The 22,668-nt window shown below is 47.8% G+C and overlaps 1 long non-coding RNA gene across 1 annotated transcript; it reads left to right on the top strand.

Moving 5' to 3' along the window:
- The first annotated feature begins 1,160 nt into the window (after positions 1 to 1,160).
- LOC148431201 (uncharacterized) lies at positions 1,161 to 18,559 on the top strand. Its single transcript, XR_015877240.1, has 3 exons — positions 1,161 to 1,236; positions 9,780 to 9,827; positions 18,443 to 18,559. It is a non-coding gene; the product is annotated as an uncharacterized LOC148431201 (long non-coding RNA).
- The last annotated feature ends 4,109 nt before the right edge of the window (positions 18,560 to 22,668 follow it).

The following is a 22,668-nucleotide window of genomic DNA, read 5'->3' as shown; positions in this document are numbered from 1 at the left end:
TTTATCAGGAGACATCTGGGCATTATAGAACAGTTCTCTACTTGAAAGCAACTTCTATTACTATAATTGATGCTGCTATTATTCTGGTGCCATTTCAATTATAATCTATGTGATTCCCACTGTTGTCACATTCTCATTATTGCATATATTTTGCCACATTTTGGACTCAATTACTAAACATTATTTGTCCATATTATCTATTGTAGGCATTATTATTCTTTATAAATGATTGTCTATCTCCCCTTTAAAATACCTTGGGCTCATTTCAGCCATCTACTTAACGCAGGGGTGTATCTAGGGGTCCGAGCACCCCTGGCAAAGTAAAGGACCTGCGCCCCCCCTCCCGCTCCCCTCCTTTTTATAGGAATAATTATACTTTCTAATTATAACTTAAATATTTGCAAATAAAAACAAAATTAATCAGTTTTAAAAGAACTAAAAAACTCTTTATGAAGCTATCTGGGGCTGCTATGAATAACAGGCACACAGGAAATTAACTACTGCACAAACTTCTTACCCCGTTACCCTCCTGCTCATCCCCCTTACTACACTATGGGTGGTATTCAATTGTTATAGTGCTCCCAATCTCCCGTCTAAAGTGACAGGAGATCGCAGGGCGCTTTTCAATTGTTGCAGTTTTTCGCGCTGATCGCGCCCAAAGTGTTCAGGTTTAGCCGTGTAAAGCAGCTTCCCCCGACCAAAGTGCTGGGTGCGACCGCGAAAAGTGATGTTTGGGTGCCCAAACAGGTCACTTTTCGCACATTTCAGCTCGCAACCCGCTGGGGCTGCGAGGGGCGTAACAATTGAATACCGCCCTATAAGGACAAAGCTATCAGGGGCTACCCACTCCACTTACTTGGGTTGCAGATTGCTGGCAGGTCTCTGGTGGGCTGGAAGACTGCTGGGCCCTGTCACTGGTAAGCGGGCTGCTGGGCTCCCTGGCTGGTGCTGGCTGCTGGGCTCCCTGGCTGGCAGGTTGCTTGTCTAACCAGATGCAGCATGCAGACTCAGCATAGGGAAGTAGAATCCATGTGCAGGTGGAACGCATAATTCCTTTCTACTTCCCTTCCTGTGTACACACAGCACAAGTCCACTCACCACTATACAGGCAATCATTTGTCCAGTAGCCTGTCATTTAAAGTTTGTCCCACCCCCACCATTGGACCTTATCCAATCAGCGTGGGGTGTAGTGGACGGGTGACAGAGAGGACAGAGACAGAGACAACTTCAAGTACTGTATGTAATTTATGTGTTTAACACTTTGCTGCCAGCCAATTTTATGCGTTGGGGAGGAGGATTTGTGCTATAGAAGCTGCTGCCTGTGACTAAGAGCAGACGCTGCCTCTTGCCTGTCTGCTCTAAATCAGTGATCCCCGCAGCAGCAGTACACACACGATACACAGAGCAGTCAGGGAGGAGGGAGGACGGGCTTAGGCTGCTCAGCTCCAGGACAGCGTGTCCTGTCATGCTGCAGCTACATTGTTTCACATACATGATAGAAGAACTAACCAGCCAGCTGCTGTGTGTGTGTGATAGCGCTGGATGTAGATACGCCCCTGACTTAACGATACATTAAAGAAAGTTAGGCTGTAACATTATAGACCTTCTCATACACCAAGGTGTGCTGTTATGTCTCTGCTTTAGTTTCCCACTGTCCCAAAAGCATTATATTCCCGCAGCCTGTGCGTCCTGGGCTGGACATTTGTACCTGGCCTCCTGGCTGCCGAAGGGAGCTCCACTAAACTTCTTCTTCTCCGCCATACCTGCGCCTGGTCACCATAACAACGGAGACGCCTGTCTCCTTCCCTGCTACTACCGCATCACGTGATGACACTCACTAGCCAATCAGAGCACTGGCACAGTGGTGTGACGTCAGATGCCATGCAGCGTCCTGTGTGTGTTAGCGCCTGTCTCCTCATAACCTGCAGATGATGTCTCCTCCTGCCCTGGCTAGTGGCTACCTGTCAGTGCATTTTACTGTGATTGCTCTACAGAGAATATGAACTGCTTTATGTACCTTCCCACAAATACTGAGCCGGCCCTAGGCATACTAAGCAAATGCCTAGGGCGACTGAAACGCCTTGGGGCGGGGAGGCATTCCAGGGCTCTGATGCTGCCCCCACACCCTTCGCGACGCTGCCTCACCCCCTCCCCTCCCGTTGCAGCTCCGATCGGGCACTACAGTACGGTAGTCAGCCAGTCAGGTGACTGACTGTGAGCCAGGTCAGAAGAATGAGCGTCTGCATAGAAGCTCATTCTGGCTATTGGCTGCAGTAGGAGAGAAGATGGCCGCGGAGGGTATGCTGCGCATGCCCAGTCACGGCCACTCTTCCCATGTGCCTTTGCGGAGCAGAGCCATGTGTGACCTCACGGCTCTGCTCCCAGACTAACCGCCGGCGCTCCACCCGCATTGCCCAGCGCCCAGCCCTTGCCCAGCAGCATTACCTGCATCAAAAAGTAAGTGTAACCTGCGTAGGCAGGCAATGTTGGCAGAGAGGGGGGCTGAGCTGTCATATATATATATATATATATATATATATATATATATATCCCCCAAAAAAACAACAATGTCATAGATATGTGTGTGTGTATTTATATCTATCTATATATAGATAGATATACATACACACACACAAACATATCTATGATATCTTTGTTTTTTTGGGGATATATATAGATATATATCTATAGATATTTATAATATATATATATGTTGACAATGGATCAGCGGCACTCAGGAGTCTTTAAAAGTTAGTGAAGAAAAGGTGTCTTTATTTCGACGTTTCGGGGGTTAAGTGACCCCGTCTTTAGGAACCTGTGTGTGTTCCTGAAGACGGGGTCACTTGACCCCGAAACGTCGAAATAAAGACACCTTTTCTTCACTAACTTTTAAAGACTCCTGAGTGCCGCTGATCCATTGTCGACTTCATTGAGGGGAGTGATCTCTACCCTCTGAGGGCACCTGGAGCAAGGTATATACCCTGACTAGGGTTTGCAGAGTGCCGGGCCATTTGCATATTATATATATATATCTATATATATATATATAATGTATCTCAAATAGATATATCTCAAATAGATATATATATATATAGATAGAGATCTCTCTCTCATCTATCTCAAATGAAGTAATTGCAGCACTCTGTGGACTTCAAGGAAATAACCACGGCACAAGGCATAGGGCCGTATTCAATCACCCGATTTTTCGGCGATATTATCGCCATCATGTAAAAATGGAGAAAACTTTCCTTCATTTTTAAAAAGGTGGAAAATGGGCAAAATCCCTATTTTTGTGTAAAAATGTGGGGATTTCTTACAGAGCCCTTTGGACAGCCCCCCCAATGATACTTTGGCAAAACATTTTTACATAAATTGCGTGCTTTGGCGAAAAATGACAGCTGAAATTTATTTATTTTTTGTGAAAAATGCATTTAATGTATTGGGACTGGTATTTTGAAGGGACATAAAGATGCGCCAAGTGTTTTAAACATCGTACGTTGCCGGCACAGGTGGTTTTTTAGTGGTTTTAAAGAACCACCTGCGCCAGCCACGTGCGATGTTTAAAACACTTGGCGCAGCCTTATGGCCCTCCGAAATACCAGACCCGATACGTTAAACACATTTTTTACGGGGAAAAAAAATTTAGACTGAAATTTCAGCGCTTGATTTTTGACAAAGTACGCAATTTACGAAATATGTTTTCGCTAAATTATCATTAGGGGGGCTGTCCAAAGGGTTCTGTAAGAAATCCCCACATTTTTACCCAAAAATAGGGATTTTGTAAATTTTTTCGCCTGCCCTAGGCTGGAGAAAAGGTTTCTCCAGTTTTTAGGTGAAAAATGTCAGTTTTTCGCAGTTTTTCACAAATCGGCCGATTCGCAAACGAAGGCGAAAACGGCCGATTTCGCCTCTGATTGAATACGGCGCTTAATGTTCGTAAAATTATGCATTGTGCTGTGGTCATTTCCTTGAAGTTCATGGAGTGCTGCGCTTCTCTGCGTTTGGGGTCAGCTTTGGTCTCTGGATGTGCACCCTTGCCGTTTATATTTTGTGGCGCCGACCTCTGTCCGTATAGTATATACATACATACATACATACAATACTGCGCACCGGCACTCCCACTATCCGTGTCATAGGGCAAGAAGCCCAATACTTGCTCTGGTGCCCTCCAAGGAGGACAGCACCCCCAAAATGTAATAGTAACAAAAGTCAGGCGGCACTCAGAGTCTCAGTAAATCCAATACCCTCACCAGAGGGATTTAATGGTCAATGGTCGACGTTTCGAGGTGATCCACCCCTTCCTCAGGACAACATAACAAAGTGAAACACATACAACAAGGCATATAAACACATAAAACAATATGCACTTACCCCACTGTACAACCATGCAACCATGGATTTACTGAGACTCTGAGTGCCACCTGACTTTTGTTACTAATATATATATATATATATATATATATATATATATATATATATATATTGTATATGTATATATGTAAATGTGTGTATATATAAAAGATAGCGAGAGCTATAATGACAAACAGCGGTAATCTTTGATTATAACTGTTTTCTCTAGAAAAGATGGCATAACCCCTTTAGCAAGCGCTAAAGGGGTTATACTTCATTGATAAATAGGGGCCTTAGATTGGTGGTGGGATTATTTGATAGGGAGACCAGTCAAAATTTTGCCTAGGGCACCAAATTGGCTAGGGCCAGCTCTATTGTGCAGCCTTAGAAAGTTTACCTTATGTACATATGCTTAGTCTGGGAGCCTCTGTCTGGTCTTTCCTACTGTTAGAATTGCTAGATTACATGTGACAGAGCTAACAGCATCTGACATCTCCTGAGACAGATCTCCCTTGCAGCAGCAATGTCTGTAATAAATCCCTGCTGACAAAAAGTGCTAAAACTCATGGGATAGATGCCTAGTATCGTGTAGAAAGCCCTCTAGACTGGTGAAGTGCAGCAACTCGACATGACATCGATTTCACAAGTGGACGGAAGACTTCTGGAGAGATGTGACCCATGCTGTCTGGATAGCTTCCCACAACTCCCTGATATTTGTAGATGCAGGAATGAACCTCTCCACCACGTCCCATAAATGCTAGATTTGATTTCATGTTGGGAGAACATGGTGGCCACACCATTTGTCAAATCTCTCCAGAATGCTCCTCGAACCAATACTAGACGACTTGGGACCGATGACACGGTGCATTATCCTGCTGGAATATTCCATCATTGTGGGGGTGCATGAAATCCATGAAGGGCTGCAGATGGTCATAAAGCTATGCAACGTAGAGGTTAACGGTCAGTGACATTTTCAGGTGGCCCCAACCCATGCTAGATGAACACACCCCACATCATTATGAAACCACCACCAACCTAGACGGTACCTTGTTGACAACTGGGGTCCATGGCCTCATGTTGTTTGCGCCATATCTGAACCCTACTATCAGCCCGAAACAACTGGAACCGTGACTCACCGGACCACGCCACATGTTGCCAGTACTCCAGTGTCAAATTAGCTACAGTCAGGTGGATAAATATTGGGACATTGACAGAATTTTCATATTTTGGCCTCTATTCACCACCACAATGGCTTTGAAATGAAACAAACAAGATGTGCTTTAACTGCAGACTTTCAGATTTAATTTGAGGGTAATTACATCCAAATCATGTGAACGGTGTAGGCATTACAACGGTTTCTATATGTGCCTCCCACTTTTTAAGGGGCCAAAAGTAATGGGACTATCAACTCAAAAGCTATTTCATAGACAGGTGTGGGCTATTCCCTCATTATTTCATTATCAATTAAGGTCTGGAGTTGATTCTAGATGTGACACTTGCATTTGGAATCAGTTGCTGTGGACTCTCAATATGAGATCCAAAGAGCTGTCACTATCAGTGAAGCAAGCCATCATTAGGCTGAAAAATCAAAACAAACCCATCAGAGAGATAGCAAAAACATTAGGTGTGGCCAAATCAACTGTTTAGAACATTCTTAAAAAGAAAGAACGCACCGGAGAGCTCAGCAACACCAAAAGACCCGGAAGACCACGGAAAACAACTGTGGTGGATGACAAAATAATTATTTCCCTGGTGAAGAAAAACCCCTTCACAACAGTTAGCCAAATCAAGAACACTCTCCAGGAGGTAGGTGTATATGTGTCAAAGTCAACAATCAAGAAAAGACTTCACAAGTGTGAATATAGAGGGTTCACCACAAGATGTAAACCATTGGTGAGCCACAAAAACAGGAAGACCAGATTAGAGTTTGCCAAACAACATCTAAAAAAGCCATTACAGTTCTGGAACAACATCCTATGGACAGATGAGACAAAGATCAACTTGTACCAGAGTGATGGGAAGAGAAGAGTATGGAGAAGGAAAGGAACTGCTCATGATCCAAAACATACCACCTCATCAGTGAAGCATGGTGGTGGTAGTGTCATGGCGTGGGCATGTATGGCTGCCAATGGAACTGGTTCCCTTGTATTTATTGATGATGTGACTGCTGCCAAAAGCAGCAGAATGAATTCTGAAGTGTTTCGGGCATTATTATATGCTCATATTCAGTCAAATGCTTCAGAACTCATTGGACGTCTCTTCACAGTGCAGATGGACAATGACCCGAAGCATACTGCAAAAGCAACCAAAGAGTTTTTTAAGGCTAAAAAGTGGAATGTTATGCAATGGCCAAGTCAATCCCCTGACCTGAATCCGATTGAGCATGCATTTCACTTGATGAAGACAAAACTGAAGGTAAAATGCCCCAAGAACAAGCAGGAACTGAAGACATTTGCAGTAGAGGCCTGACAGACCATCACCAGGGATGAAACCCATCGTCTGGTGATGTCTATGCGTTCCAGACTTCAGGCAGTAATTGCCTGCAAAGGATTTGCAACAAAGTATTAAAAGTGAAAGTTAGATTTAGGATTGTTTAGTTTGTCCCATTACTTTTGTCCCCTTAAAAAGTGGGAGGCACATATAGAACCGTTGTAATTCCTACACCATTCACCTGATTTGGATGTAATTACCCTCAAATTAAATCTGAAAGTCTGCAGTTAAAGCACATCTTGTTTGTTTCATTTCAAAGCCATTGTGGTGGTGAATAGAGGCCAAAATATGAAAATTCTGTCAATGTCCCAATATTTATTCACCTGACTGTACGTCAAGAGCCCAGGTGAGGCGCTGTGTCTGGTGTCGTAGTGTTAATGGGCACTCTGGTGGGTCTTTTGCTGCCATATCTCACAGATGCTAAAGATCGCTGCATTGACCTTCTGCATTTGCGTGTCTTCTGCCAGGGGTGGATTGGCTGTTGGAGTCAGCAGGAAGATTCCCGGTGAGCCGAGGCAGCCTGCAGTGGGGCCGGACCACATTAAATTACACACGGCAGGCTAAAGTGTGAGGCCAGGCATATATTACAGTCTGCAGTCATCCTGCGGGGCTGAGGGGCGGGCTGATAAATGAGGTGGGCGGAGCTAAGTGGGCCGGAAAGTGCTCTACAAAGCTCCGTACACACGGACCGATCAGCCAGCGATAACGATATCGCTGGCTGATCGTCCTGGTGTACTGGATGATCGATATCGATCATCCAGCACACCAATGACTATAGCGAGGTCCCTATAGTAACCTGCTTGATATCGAGCAGGTTGGCCAGCATGCATGGCCGATGGACGGTATCGCTATCGTCCATACGTGCCCGCACATCGCTGATCGTTGGTAGGCAAAAAATGATCGATAACGATATGAACGATATCGTTATTGTTCAAATCGTTCATTTAAATTGCTGCGCGTATACGCAGCATACGTCAGTCAGCCGGTTGTGCTGGGAGGCCACGCTGACAGATGAGCTGGGCGGCAGATGGAGCTGAGGGGTATAAAGGAAGGGTAGTGGATAGATCCCTTTCATTATTTGTACCCTGACATTAGTTACTGTCCAATGTCATTCCTTACTGCACTCAATCCACGTCACTTCCATAGTGTTCACTCTAGCTCCGGCGTGACGCAGGGCCGGAGCGAGAAGGGGGCGTGGTCATCAAAAAGGGGGCGTGTCTATAAGACGCGTCCCCTTTTCGTCACTCTTGGGGGCGTGCCCGGCACTTACGGACACGCCGGGCAGCCCCCAAGCCCTGCAGACAGAGAGAATAGATGCTGGGCGCATACGCCCGGCGTCTATTCTCCGGCGGTGACCGGGTCACCGCAAATTTCTTCACCCGCGGGACACTGCGACCCGCGGGTGAAGACGGCTCCGGCAGGCTGTTAGGGCAGAGCGCTTTTTGCCCTCCTTCTGGAGGGCAGGGCGCTTTTTGCCTTCCAGAAGGAGGGCAGGGCGCCGCGCCCCGCTAAAACAGCCTAGCGGGAACGCTACTTCCAAGTACATATATTGAAGGGGATCTAAACACTCCCATAAAGGAAAGTAAAGGAAGCGCCAGGGCACAGATCTGACAGATGGGCTGCTGGTGCTGATGATCGCAGCTGCAGCCTGCCTCTCGCTCACAGCCACATGTCTCTGTCTGTGAGTCAGAAGCCGCTTGGGCTGGGATCGTTAGCACCAGTGGCCCCTCAGTTTTGATCATTAGACCCAGCCAGATTTTAGATGGGGGCATTGGTGGTGTGTGCTCTCCTCCCCCACTCTTGCAGGGGACTTTAGTCTCACTGTCCGGCTGAGTTTCACTTTCCTCTCCCGACTACTCTGCATGATGCCCCACCCCAAGGTCCCCCACAGCTCCTCCTTTCTCCTCCGCCCCCTACTTCCCCTCGCTGGGCTAAATAGAGGCACTCAGACGTTCCTCACCTGTGCCTCTCCACCTACCCACCCCACGTGTTCCCCTAAACCGCCACCAATGTGTGCCTCTGCCACCGTTATATGCTGTGCCTCTGCCCCTCCCCTTACAGGTATGCCTCATTCCTGTTTCCCATCCTTTGCCACATTTTCCTTCTGTCCTCCTCTATCTGTGCCTCTGATACTTCCCCCTGCTATGTCTCTGCCCCCTTTGTCATCTGTACCTCTGCAACCATCTCCATTTGTCCCTATGCTTCTTTCCCCATCTAGTACCTCTGCTACCTCATCATGTGTGCATATTCCACCTCCCCATGGCTGGTGTCTGCCATCAGAAGTGGTGCAGACCATAGAAATACAGGTGTGTACAGCACCACTTCATTCATCTAAAGGATGGCAGCTAAGCACAATGTTATGTTAATAATAATTTTATATTTCTATTTTATGTATTTTATTATTATTATTATTATTATTATTTTATGACCGGACAGGAAAATTAAAGGAAAGGATGGCGGTCCACAGATCAGCCATCCGGGCAGCACTGGTGTTAGTGAACAACCGGTGGCAAGCCACTTTCTAGAATATAATCATCCCCTTACATCGCTAAAATACAGAATGATAGACCACATCCCTCCACTTAAACATAGGGGTGATCTGGGCAAGATGCTGCTTAGACGGGAGGCACAGTGAATTTTAAACTCGATGTTGTCGCTCCTTGGGGCCTAAATGTAAGTATTTCGTACTCATGTTTTCTGTGACAGTTAGACTGGCTTGGACGGCTGGGTTGCAGACCAGAGAGAGGTGCCTATGGATGCAGTCTCCTGGTTCGGTCCCCATACATACTTCTGGCCAATATGTTTCTTCTGGGACTATTCCCTCATTGACATCAATGATAGTGACATGAATATGTGTTGCTTTCCTCATATGGTGTATACTACATACTATACTTTTTGATATTATATTTTTCTTTATGGCTGCTCTATCCTATTGACAGGACCCCCGGCAGGAGGCTGAGCATGGTGAAGGGGAGCACATATAAATGGTGAATACACACTTATTCTTTATTTCTGATGAAAATGTTGGTTTAAACATTGAAACGTTGACATACCAAAGGCTGCTGTTTTATTCTTTTGAGAAACCCTGAGTGCCGCAGTCAATACCTGCATACATCCTCATGTTGGAGACATGACATAATGAGAGCAGCGGGGTGAAGTATAGAATTAGAGAGAGTGCCGGTATGCACTGAAAAAAAACAGCACTTCAAATAACTATGCCAAAATGTAATTTATATATAATGCATGCTCATAAAACAGCCTCCAGTATTATTCTTCAGTCACAAATCAAAGTGCTACATGCAGAAAATACCAGTTAATACTTAACGGACTTCATCTGCCTGGAGCCGATACAACAGCAATTGATCATGATATATAGATAGCCCGACGGCCGCTTCGGTGGCCACTGGCATATTCATCACGGGGCAAATCACAGTTAAACAATAACACACACTACTTGTTTTTAGTGCATACTGGACTTTTTCATTTATCACCTATGACTGAGCACCCATCATTCATTTGATTATTGAGTATGCAGGATTTGACTGTATCTTTATATATATCGTGGTCTGGCGCTTCAAATACCAAACCTTTAACTGCAGACGGTGCCTTCACATAAAATCCAATAAGTATGTCATAGGTGCAGCACTCATCCATAAAGAACCACTCCACTCACAGTTCGTTTCAGTGCTTTAATGCACTATCTTCAGGATGCAAAAGAAGACTAATATAGGGTTAAGGTGCATACACATAGTCAGATCTTCCTTCAGATCTGTACAATAACGATTTTAAAAATCGTTCATATCTGAAGGAAAATCTGACATATCTGACATGTTGGTCAGATGAACGATGCGCGTTCCCGCTTGTCAGATAACGATATCTGACATCTGATGTCTTTGCAGTCAGATTTGGACGATTCCATTCATTTTAATGCAGTCAGAAATCGTTCAAATCATTGGTAAAATCGTTTAATTGTTCATTTGACACATCTGACCGTGTGTATGCACCATTAGAATACCTAGCGTTCCCGCTAGGCTGTTTTAGCGGGGCGCGGCGCCCTGCCCTCCTTCTGGAGGGCAAAAAGCACCCTGCCCTCCAGGAGGAGGGCAAAAAGCACCCTGCCCTAACAGCCTGCGGGAGCCGTTCTCACCCGCGGGACGCAGTGTCCCGCGGGTGGACAAACATGCGGTGACCCGGTCACCGCCGGAGAATAGACGCCGGGCGCCCTGCCTGCCGCCGGAGCTAGAGGGAACACTAAATACCATAGATTATTATGGTACCATGATGGGATGGAATTTATCCTTATCTTTTCTCTGACTATTACCCTAACATACAGGTGTATTCAGGGGGTTTCCAATGCCTCACTTCTATAGAACTAAGTATTTGTGAGGTTTGTCACATACAGGAGTTCGTTGCACTGTGCCATATTTGGGCTGTGGGCTCATGCTGCTTAGCCAAGCATAAGACAAGACCAGTATTTTGCATTGCTACTAGTATCCTACAATAACACAGAGGTTGCATTATACCCAGTGCCATATTGTGTGCAATTTACTCTGCAGCTATGTTTAGCAAAGGCAAGAGTAACAACAGGCATCTGCTCACATACTGCTATCTTGCAAGTTATGTGCTGCAGGCTTAAGTGAGGAGGATTTCATACAAGATGGGCTATGTAGTAAGTATTATACTCCACCTGGCCCATCAGACAGAGCCGGTGCTAGGGCCCTCCTGAGCTTAATTTTCTCCAAGGTACTAGCCACTATTGCGGACCGCATAGCGGATCTGGCTGTAATTCCCCCTATGGGGTTATCACAGCAGGCAGTAATGTCCCCTTTGGGGTTGCCTCAACAGGTTCAGGCGATACAAGCCCCCTGTACTGCCACCATGGGTAGATGTACTTTCTAACTCGGTGCAGAGTCTGGTGGCTACATCTAATGGCTTTCACTCCATGTTGCAGGGTAAGAAGCCCCTTCCCAGTAACCCCTTTAAGCGTCCTGTGGTATCGTCACAGTCCACGCAACTTTCAGATTCTGAGGTATCATCCGATGAGGTAAAAGATGCTGATCTCTTTAAACCTGACTCCCTTCTGGAGGAGAATGAGAGTCGGTCAAAAATAATATTCCTGCTTTGGTGCGAGCTGTCAGATCCATCTTATTAATAGAAGATGACGAGCCAGCCCCTAAATCCAAGCACCCGCTGTTTAAATGGCAGAAAGGGACTTCAGCAGATTTCCCTATATCGGATCAGCTAGCTGAACACATGGCTGCAGCCTGGCAATCGGTCTGGTAAGAGGTTTCAACCACAAAAATAGCTAACTTCATGTTACCCTTTTTCTGTGGCTCATTGTGCAAAGTCAGAAACACCCCCTGTGGATTCCCATGTTACGTGTTTAATTAAAATACGTTGCCTATTCCTACAATTACTTCCTTGAACTACATAGGAAGGTGGAAGATTGCCTGAAATCGATATGCTCTCTTTAAGGGACTGTTGCCCGCCCACCCATGGCTATCACATGGGTAGCTAAACCTATAGAGAGCTGGGCTGACGCACTTGAAAACACTTTTCCCTCAGAAGCTTCTAGGAATCAGATGTCTTTTGTTGCTCACATTCGAGATGCAGCTTCCTATATTGGTGAAGCAACCTTAGATGCCAGTCTCCTAACCTCCACAGTTTCGGCCGCCTCTTTGTCTGCCTGCCGTACCCTGTGGCTGTGATCATGGAAGGCAGATGTGGATTCCAGGAAAGGCCTTGAAGGATTACCCTATAATGGGGAGATCTTGTTTGACCCATTGACAAATATCGTAACCACGTTGGTAGTATCAAAAGCGGCATTTCTGCCTTCAGCTACCTCTACTACAAGGCCTCGGACTATGGCCCTGATTCAGAGCCGGACGCTCTTTCAGAGTGCTCGCTCTGGATCAGGGCCTTTTTCTTTTATTTGTGTGTGTTGGCCTCCTGGCCGCTCGCATAGCTGTGGGTGACCACCCACAGCTTTTGCGAGCGGCCAGGTGATGGTCGCGACCATCGGGCTTGTGACGAGACCCTTGAGGTAGGGTCTCGTCCATCGCAAGTCCCAGTGGACTTCCTGCTCTAATAGAGCAGGAAGTCCACCTACTGACATCACTGGTGATGTCAGTAGGGCTGCCTACAAACGGCAGGTGTTCCCTTTGGAACGCCTCCGTTTGTCAAGCCAACCCCCCCCTGCCCACCTCCAAAACAGGGCGAGCTGTCAATTATAATCAACAGCCGACCTGTATTGGTACCAGACCCGTAGCGACGGAGCACCCGTCATGCGCAGGGGCCAAACATCGACCCGCTTGTGAGTGCTATGCGCTCGCGAGCGGGTCTGAATCAGGCTCTAAATCTTTTTAAGTCCTTTCCTCCTCAAGGAAAGCCTAAAGGAAATCCTTTTCTAGGCATTTGGCTTCCACGAGGGCTCCCCAAAACCAGAACCAAGCAGACGCCCTGCTTCAAAACCCGAGGATAAACCCCTTAGCCTGGTGGGACGGGCCTCCCTCTAGGGGTTCCCAGAGAAGGAGGCCGACTTCTTCAGTTCGCCCAGTATTGGTGTCAAACCACCACGGATGCTTGGAGACCATGAGAGAAGTGGTCTCTCATGGGTATGCCCTCTACTTTCTCAGACTGCCTCCCCACCAGTTTTTATACAAATCCAGAAGGCCATACAGTACTTGCTGCAAGCAGGGGTAATTGTGCCAGTCCTGCTATCTCAGCGAGGGACTGAATATAATTCTACTCTTTTTGGTTCAGAAGCCGAATAGGTCTCATCGGCTTATCCTCAAATCCCTGAACAAATCCCTAAGGGTGCTAAGGTTCAGGGTGGAAACCATATGCTCCATCATCCTAGCTATGGAGCTGGGAGACTTTATGGTATCGCTGGATATTCAGGACGAGTACATACATGTACCTATAGCGCCCTCTCATTACCGATATCTCCAGTTTTCTGCCCTTTGAACTGTCCACAGCTCCATAGGTGTTTCCAAAAATTATGGCTGTCATAGCAGCCCACCTGCATGGTCAGGGTGTCCGACTGCTACCATATCTGGGCGACTTCCTGCTATTAGCAGAATCCCCAGAGGGGCTTAAAAAGCCATCTATAGCTAATCATTGCTTTCCTTCACAAGCACAGTTGGTTAATCATCTGGAAATAAGGGCCTCCCTGAATCCCTCACATAGAATGATTCATCTGGAGGCCCTGCTGGATTCTCAGGATCAGAGAATCTTTCTGAAATCAGACAAGATCTCCACACTTCGAGTACGAGTGCACAGATGTCTTCACAGTCACCGAGTGTCGATCTACTCAGCAATGCAAGTTCTGGGATCCATGTTGTCCACCTTCGACATGGTGGAATATGCTCAGTTCCATTACAGGCCTTTGCAGAGGCTAGTTCTCTCCAGATGGAACAGGTTAAGACATCGGATCAAAGCTCAAACGATGGTGCTCTCTCTGGAGGTGCTTCTGTCTCTATCTTGGTGACTACAGACATCTATTCTAATCAAGGGTTCGCCCCTTTTGGATCCCGGACTGGGTAATCCTAACAACGGACTCTAGTCTCCGGGGCTGGGGCGCAGTGACCAGTCCGCATTCCTTTCAGGGCCATTGGACATCAGTCCAATCAACCCTGCCAATCAACATATTGGAACTTCGAGGTGTCTACTGGGCCCTCAAACTAGCCCAGCACATACTTCACGGAAAACCTGTACAGGTTCAGTCCGACAATGCCACAACAGTGGCTTACATCACTCACAAGGAGGCACTCAAAGTCGGGCAGCAATGACAGGAGTGTCACACATTCAAACGTGGGCTGAGGGTCACCTTCCAGCCATCTCTGCTGGGTTTCTTCCGGGAGTTCTCAATTGGAAAGCAGACTTCCTCAGCCGTCACGACGTGTATTCCGGGGAATGGTCTCTTCACCAAGTGGCATTTCAACTCCTAGTGAACAGATGGGGCCTCCCAAAGGTGGACCTCATAGCCTCCCGGCACAGTCACAAACTGCCAGTGTACGGGTCCAGAACAAGAGATGCCGAGGCAACCTTTGTAGACGCATTATCAGTGAAGTGGACCTTCCAGTTTGCGTACCTATTCCCTCCAGTCTCTCTTCTTCCTCAAGTTCTTCGCAATTTCAGACAAGACGGAGGCACTGTCCGGCTAGTGGCTCCAGCTTGACCCAGGCGTCATTGGTACTCATATCTTTGGAGTCTCTCCATCAACACAGTTCCTGCTGCCTCAACGACCGGACCTGCTGTCTCAAGGTCCTTGCCTTTACCCGGACCTGGGTCGTCTGTCTTTGACAGCATGGCTCTTGGGACATCCCTCCTAAGGTCCAAAGGATTCTCTAGCTCTGTCATCAACACGATGCTTAGAGCATGTAAGCCAGCTTCTGCTAAGATCTATCACAGAGTGTGGCATAGGTATTTCCAATGGTTTCGTCCCAGAGGTTACGACCTCCAGGTGTTTTGGATTTCCAGAGTCCTGGCCTTCCTTCAAGCTGGATTGGACCCTGGTCTCATTGAAAGTGCTTGTCTCTGCTCTGTCAGTATGGTTCCAACGTAGACTTGCTCCGCTAACGGATATCCACACCTTCCTCCAAGGTGTCTTATGGATTCAACCTCCCTTTGTCCCCCCAGTGGCTCCTTGGGATTTTGCAGTAGTTCTTTGGGCCCTCCATTTGAACCACTAGAGTCGGTGGAATTCAAGTGGTTGACGACTAAGACTCTTTCTCCTAGCAATTGCTTTGGCCAGGAGGGTATAAGAATTGGGGGCGCTTTCCTGTCGTCCTCCCTTTCTGATATTTCACCAGGACAGGGCGGTGCTTCACACTCATCTTGGTTTTCTACCTAAAGTTGTTTCTAATTTCCATATTAATCAGGAAATTGTTGTACCGGCCTTTCAGTCACCAGACCTCACAGCTGGTGAGGCCTCCTTGGATGTGGTCCGTGCTCTCAAAATTTATGGGACCGGACCGGTTCCCTTCGGAAATCTGATTCCTTATTCGTACTCTTTGGATTTCACAAGAGGGAATGGCCAGAAAACAAACACACTTTGGCTAGATGGCTTCGTTTGGCTATCTCTGAGGCTTATACACAGACGGGCCTGCCTGTTCCAGTTTCTGTTAAGGCTCATTCTACTCGGTCTGTGGGCTCCTCGTGGGCAGCTCGCCGTGGTGCCTCGCCTGTCAGCTGTGTAAGGCGGCTATGTGGTCTTCCATCCAGACCTTCCTGAGGTTCTATGCTTTTGACACCTTTGCCTCTCAGGATGCTTCCTTTGGGCACTGGATTCTACTCTCAGCGCAGGAGCGTCTCCATCCTTAATTGGACTGCTTTGGGACATCCCCAAGGTCAACCCTGTGGACCCCCTATGGACCCTGAAAAAGAAAATGAGAGATATGGTAAGCACTTACCCTTGTTATCTCTCTTTCTTCGAAGTCCATAGGGTCCACAGGGCACCCGCCTTGACGCACCTGGCTTCATATGGGCTGTGTTACTGGTCACTGGTTTTCCATCTCACTTTCTGTGAGTATGGTTCTTGTGTGTTCCAGTCTTCCTTCTTTCTGTTGTTCCTCCGCCGGCCTTGGCTACTTATCAACTGAGGTGCCTGTGGCTCGGGGGCGGGGTAAAAAGGAGGATGGACCAAGTGCATCCTGAGAGCTAAAACTTTTAACTGTGTGGTGCCCGTGGATCCAGATCCAGCTATACCTAAAGGTCAACCCTGTGGACTTCGAAGAAAGAGAGATAACAAGGGTAAGTTCTTACCATATCTCTCAAGCGGGTGTAGCCAGGCTGTATACAAGGTGACTATGCTGGGAGGGTATGGTGAAGGTGTGTAGCCAGGCTGTATACAAGGTGACTCTATGCTGGGAGGGTAGGATGAAGGGGTGTAGCCAGGCTGTATACAAGGTGACTCTAGGCTGGGAGCGTATGATGAAGGGGTGTAGCCAGGCTGTATACAAGGTAGGGTCTTGATCATCGCGACCATCAACCTGGTTGCTCGCTAGAGCTGTGGTGGTCACCCACAGCCCAGCGAGCGGCCAGGAGGCCGGCTCATAAAAAAGTAGCGGCCTCCCTCATTCAGAGCGAACGCTCGCATTTTGCGAGCGGCTCTGATTGAGGTCCAGTGTTTCGGTCAGCACTGATCGGGAGGAGGCCCGCCCTCATATCATGTTCCTTAGCTGGAGAGAGGCCTGCCTCCAATGAATTCAGCAGCCTCTGTTCAGACAGCTGCCTTAGACTGACGGCTCGGCAGTCCCACCCCACCGGGCCACAATGCCACCAGTGCTCCCGAGAGGGAGGGGAGCAGGTACTAATTACCCGACCCCTGCCTTGATGGAGGGGCCCGGTGCTGCCTCCCCCTCCCTCTTACATTAAAGCAGCAGCCACAGCAGTCTCCAGTGCCTGTGGGGAGAGCAATCATACTGATTGCACCCCCCTCCACTGGCTATGTGCCGGGTCTCACAAAGCCCACCTCCGTGGCGCTGCAAAACTGTGTTGTTTTTTTCTCTAAGGGGGTGTGGCCATGCCTCCCGCAGTTAGGCCACACCCCTTCCCCATGGCCCGGTGCGGCTCTCCTGACCGCCACACCATGCCATGCCACTCCACTCTCAACTCTGCTCCTGGACCTCAGCTCCTGCCTCCCAAATCCCAGCTGAGGTGCTCTGGAGGCTGCTGTGGCTACGGATGCTGCTCCAGTGAGTTTGCGGGGACCAGGCATGCTCAACAACCCAGGTAAGTACTCCCTTCCCTGTGTCTCCACCCCCCTTCAGCCAAGTGTCTCTCAAACCCCCACCATCTCACTGACCCCTTCACCGTCCCCAATCCCATTGTCTCCCCTTTCCCTCCACAACCATCTCCCCAATCACTGCTCCACCTCTTAAAAAAACCCAGCCAGCCCAGTAACAGTGCCCACCCCATTGAGTCCAGTGTTCCCCCTTCCCACCCCCAATCTCACTGCCCTTCATTCCCGTCTAGACAGGTGCACCCCCATCTCACTGTCCCTTCTTCTAGCCCAGTGTCCCTCCCATATATCACTCTCTCTCTCCGCCCCCACCCGATCATTAGGACCACTTGGTTGGGCACGGATCCCGGCGGACAAAATCCCAACGCCGGCATCCCGACAGGGTTAGGATACCGACATCGGTTGGTCTGTATCCTAACCCCCCCTTTCCCTACCCCTATACCTCCCCCTCCCACCCCCGCACCCTAAACCTAACCCTCCCCCTAGCGCCTAAACCAACCCCTAACCCTCCCCCAATGCCACTACTTACCTTTGGGATTCCAGCGCCGAGATTCTGTCAGGTGTTGGGATTCCTGCGCCGGCATTCTGACCAGCGGAATACCCACAGTCGGTATTATGACCGCATCCCGGACCGCTGGTAGGATTAGAAAAAAAGGCCGGCGGGTCAATAATCTTCATTAAAACATCAATTCTTAAAACCATATATACAAATGGCACCAAATTAGCAAATATATTTTATTAATATAAAATTGTTAGATCAGAGAAACTCACATTTTGCCCTGCCCCAAAACTTCTGTTATTGTGGGATTATCTGGTTGAATCGCTATTGCATGATGATGATGTTGGCTTTATTCCTAGGCAATCGGGCGGCTTCCGCACCATTTGAACACCTGCATGGATAGTGAATACCGAACACTGCCAGTCCAAGAAGGATCTATTCTTCAGAGGTTCCCCCGTTGCAGAGAAACCACAATACAATTAAGGTGTATTTTTATTTAGTACACACAAAAAACAGTTAATTTTTTTTCCTTCAGACATTTCACCCCCTGGCTCTACTTGGTGTAGGCCCGTCCATGCAAGTAGTGAATAGTGCTGGTTGCTATCACTGTTAGCCAACGTGTGCCACTTTATGAAAATTTTCCAGGGTCACTTAAGTTTTCCAATCCGCCCCTGCACTTAGTACACACTAATAGGAATAAACCTATTGTAATAGGTAGCCTATTCAGCTTGTAAGAGTCTGGTAGCATGAACTATAATAATTGTTTTTCTTTTCCTTATGTAGTGCATAACACAGTTCGTGGGCATATATTGTCCTGATGAAAGAATACACCAAATGCCTTTAAACTGAATATTTTATATACTGGCAGAGATTATGGGCTTCATTCAGAGGCGGCCGTACAGTCTACTAGTGATGTCAGTGGAGAGCTTCCGGCTCTGACAGAGCCAGAAGCTCTCCGGGGCTTATGACAAGTGAGACCCTACCCTAGGGTCTCGTCGTAAGCCCCGATGGTCATTACCCTAGCGGTCATTAGAGCTGTGGGTGTAAACCCACAGCCTAACGACCGAAACAGGCGGCCGGTCAGGATGCAAGTGGCCACCCAGTTTCTGAACGACCGCTTGCATCCTCCGACCGCCTCTGAATGAGGGCCTATATGTTTAGATTTTGAGGATATACAATGTTACATTGTGTTACATTCTAATTGCTATGCTGCGTACACACGGTACGACAGCAACGATCAGATAACGATCAGACGATCGTCTGAATGTTCTGCATGTGCTGGGTCGGGCATCCAGCACATGCAGCAGACCCTCCACTACTATAATGACCCCCGATCAACAATCACTGGTCCCTATAGTAAACAGGCTTACCTGGTCGATATCGGCCAGGTCTGCCTGCTTGCACAGACGACGGTAGTTCGTCGTCAACTAACATATGTGGACGCGCATCGTCCATCGTATGGTCGTTAGCAGGGCCCAGAAACTGTCAGATTTTAACAATAACGATAGGATCGTTATCATTGAAATCTGACATGTTATCGTACTGTGTGTACAGGAGATTACTCATAGGTCATCCTTAATGTAAAGCTGGCCATACTCTAGTGCGATTTCAAGCCGATTGCCCGATATGCGACACGTCGTACGATGAATCGTGTGGAAATCGTGTACTTTTTAAGGTAGGATACGATGCGATGCGCGCTCCCGCTACTCTTAAAATGTATCGTATGATCAGATGTGCAGCCCATATTATCCGTCGTATGCTGATCGTGCTGTGCTTTTCAGTATGCGGTGCATCATGCGTTCGAGCTGCGTCATTTGTTAAAAAAAAAATAGACACGGGGAGATCCATGATGCATGCATCTGTCTTTAATAAAATAAACACAGTTGCAGGGATGGTTCAGTGAGAAGGTACAAGTTTTTGTACCTTCTGGGAAATACTTGAGGGATTTTCTTGCCTCAATGTGCTTTTTTTTTTTTTTTTTTTAAACAAATATTTTTAATAAATTTTCTTTTATCAATAGAAAAGAAAAACAAAGTACATATAATAAAGAAATAAACGATCAGTATTGTACAGCATTACATACAAATCAGTACAGTAGCAGAGTATCTGACATTCCGGCAAACATCTAAATAATATTTCTATAGTACATACTTTAAAGCAGAGGGTGAACAATTACAATCACTCAATTTTTACATTATCACTCTTGCATGTATGACTTACAAAAATACTGTGTGAAAAGCACTTATAAATAAACGGCTGACGAGGCACTCCAAACACAAAAACTAATAAATCATAATCACTATTAATTAGAGAGGGCGTGACGGGATCTCTGCCACAAAGACCAGACTTTATTAAATTTACTCGGACAGCCACGTTTCTGATACAAATAGCGTTCATGGGATGTTGTAAAATTAACCAAGGCGACCCAGGATGCAAAGGTGGGCGGATCAGGGGCCATCCACATGAGGGGAATACAAACCCTTGCCACAATTAAAAGGTTATTGACATATAATTTATGGGAACCAGAGAGTGAATCCTCCAAGTCCAGGCCAAATAAACAGATACGTGGAGTTAATAGAGGTACATGAATACCCGTATCTCGCACACCAGTAACCACACTAGTCCAAAACAAAGCAATACAGGGGCATGACCAGAGGAGATGCCAGAAATCAGCAGACGGAGCAAGGCGCTTGGGACAGGAGTCCACGGCAGAACCTCCAAACTCAAAAAGTGTAAGTGGGGTCCAATGAACCCTTTGCAGAATATACAATTGTATCTGCTGAAATATTGTATATGCCGTAGCCACCTGAGGAGACCCGATAACAATCTTCCAGTCATCATCAGACAGTACCCAGATCATTGTCCCAACGGGCTCTAAGGCCAGCCAAACTCCCTCCTCCCCCAGAAGACAAAAGTAAGGAATAGCCTACCGAAACTATTCTACTAGAGGGCAGAGTACGCACCAATAGGCGCTTTGGGGCTTCACTAAAGTTAGGAACTGCATCCCTCCACTGCACAGAGAGCTTGTTGAATCTGGAGGTATCTATAAAAGAAGTGAGCTGGGAGACCATATTTGGAGGACAAATACGTAAATGAATAAAGAACCCCATCTTGGTACAGCTGCCCAATAGCTACCACTTCATATGACCTCGAAGCCTCTCTACCCTGTAATCCCCTGACCTCAGAAATAGAGAGATTATCCCAAAGTGGGGAACATAGATCAATTGGAGACTCCCCCAATAGCTTCTCCCGGCCAGCCACACTCTACGAGCCTGTTGCAGCAATGGTGGACACCGTGAGAGAGGTGTACAAGCCAACAAAAATTGTAAGGGGGAAAGCTTCAGGCCCGCTTTTGCAAGGAGAGCCAAGGGAAGATCTCCCCGATCCACCGGAGTAACCCACTCCCTCATCTGGGACATCTGAGCTGCTAGGTAGTAAAGATATAAATCAGGCAACGCTAGTCCACCTTCCCCTCGAGGTCGACAGTGTCTTATAAGCTATACGTTGAGCATTATTTCCCCAAATAAATGAAGTTATACAGCTGGTAATCATCTTAAATTGGGACAAAGGGATGTACACCGGAGAATTTTGTAATATACAGTCAGGTGCATAAATATTGGGACATTGACAGAATTATCATATTTTGGCCTCTATTCTCAGCAGGTCTGCTGTTTCAATGTGTGTCGGCGCTTCGGCCGCCTCTTAGGGGTTCCCAGCAGGTCCCCCTCTGCTGTTTCAATGTGGGTCGGCGCTTCGGCCGCCTCTTAGGGGTTCCCAGCAGGTCCCCCTCTGCTGTTTCAATGTGGGTCGGCGCTTCGGCCGCCTCTTAGGGGTTCCCAGCAGGTCCCCCTCTGCTGTTTCAATGTGGGTCGGCGCTTCGGCCGCCTCTTAGAGGTTCCCAGCAGGTCCCCCTCTGCTGATTCAATGTGGGTCGGCGCTTCGGCCGCCTCTTAGGGGTTCCCAGCAGGTCCCCCTCTGCTGATTCAATGTGGGTCGGCGCTTCGGCCGCCTCTTAGGGGTTCCCAGCAGGTCCCCCTCTGCTGATTCAATGTGGGTCGGCGCTTCGGCCGCCTCTTAGGGGTTCTCAGCAGGTCCCCCTCTGCTGTTTCAATGTTTGTCGGCGCTTCGGCCGCCTCTTAGGGGTTCTCAGCAGGTCCCCCTCTGCTGTTTCAATGTTTGTCGGCGCTTCGGCCGCCTCTTAGGGGTTCTCAGCAGGTCCCCCTCTGCTGTTTCAATGTTTGTCGGCGCTTCGGCCGCCTCTTAGGGGTTCTCAGCAGGTCCCCCTCTGCTGTTTCAATGTTTGTCGGCGCTTCGGCCGCCTCTTAGGGGTTCTCAGCAGGTCCCCCTCTGCTGTTTCAATGTTTGTCGGCGCTTCGGCCGCCTCTTAGGGGTTCTCAGCAGGTCCCCCTCTGCTGTTTCAATGTTTGTCGGCGCTTCGGCCGCCTCTTAGGGGTTCTCAGCAGGTCCCCCTCTGCTGTTTCAATGTTTGTCGGCGCTTCGGCCGCCTCTTAGGGGTTCTCAGCAGGTCCCCCTCTGCTGTTTCAATGTTTGTCGGCGCTTCGGCCGCCTCTTAGGGGTTCTCAGC

This window comes from Taudactylus pleione, unplaced genomic scaffold (assembly GCF_031769625.1).
Source record: "Taudactylus pleione unplaced genomic scaffold, aTauple2 ptg002677l, whole genome shotgun sequence".
Lineage (NCBI taxonomy): Eukaryota > Metazoa > Chordata > Amphibia > Anura > Myobatrachidae > Taudactylus > Taudactylus pleione.
This window is presented reverse-complemented; position numbering and strand designations above follow the sequence as displayed.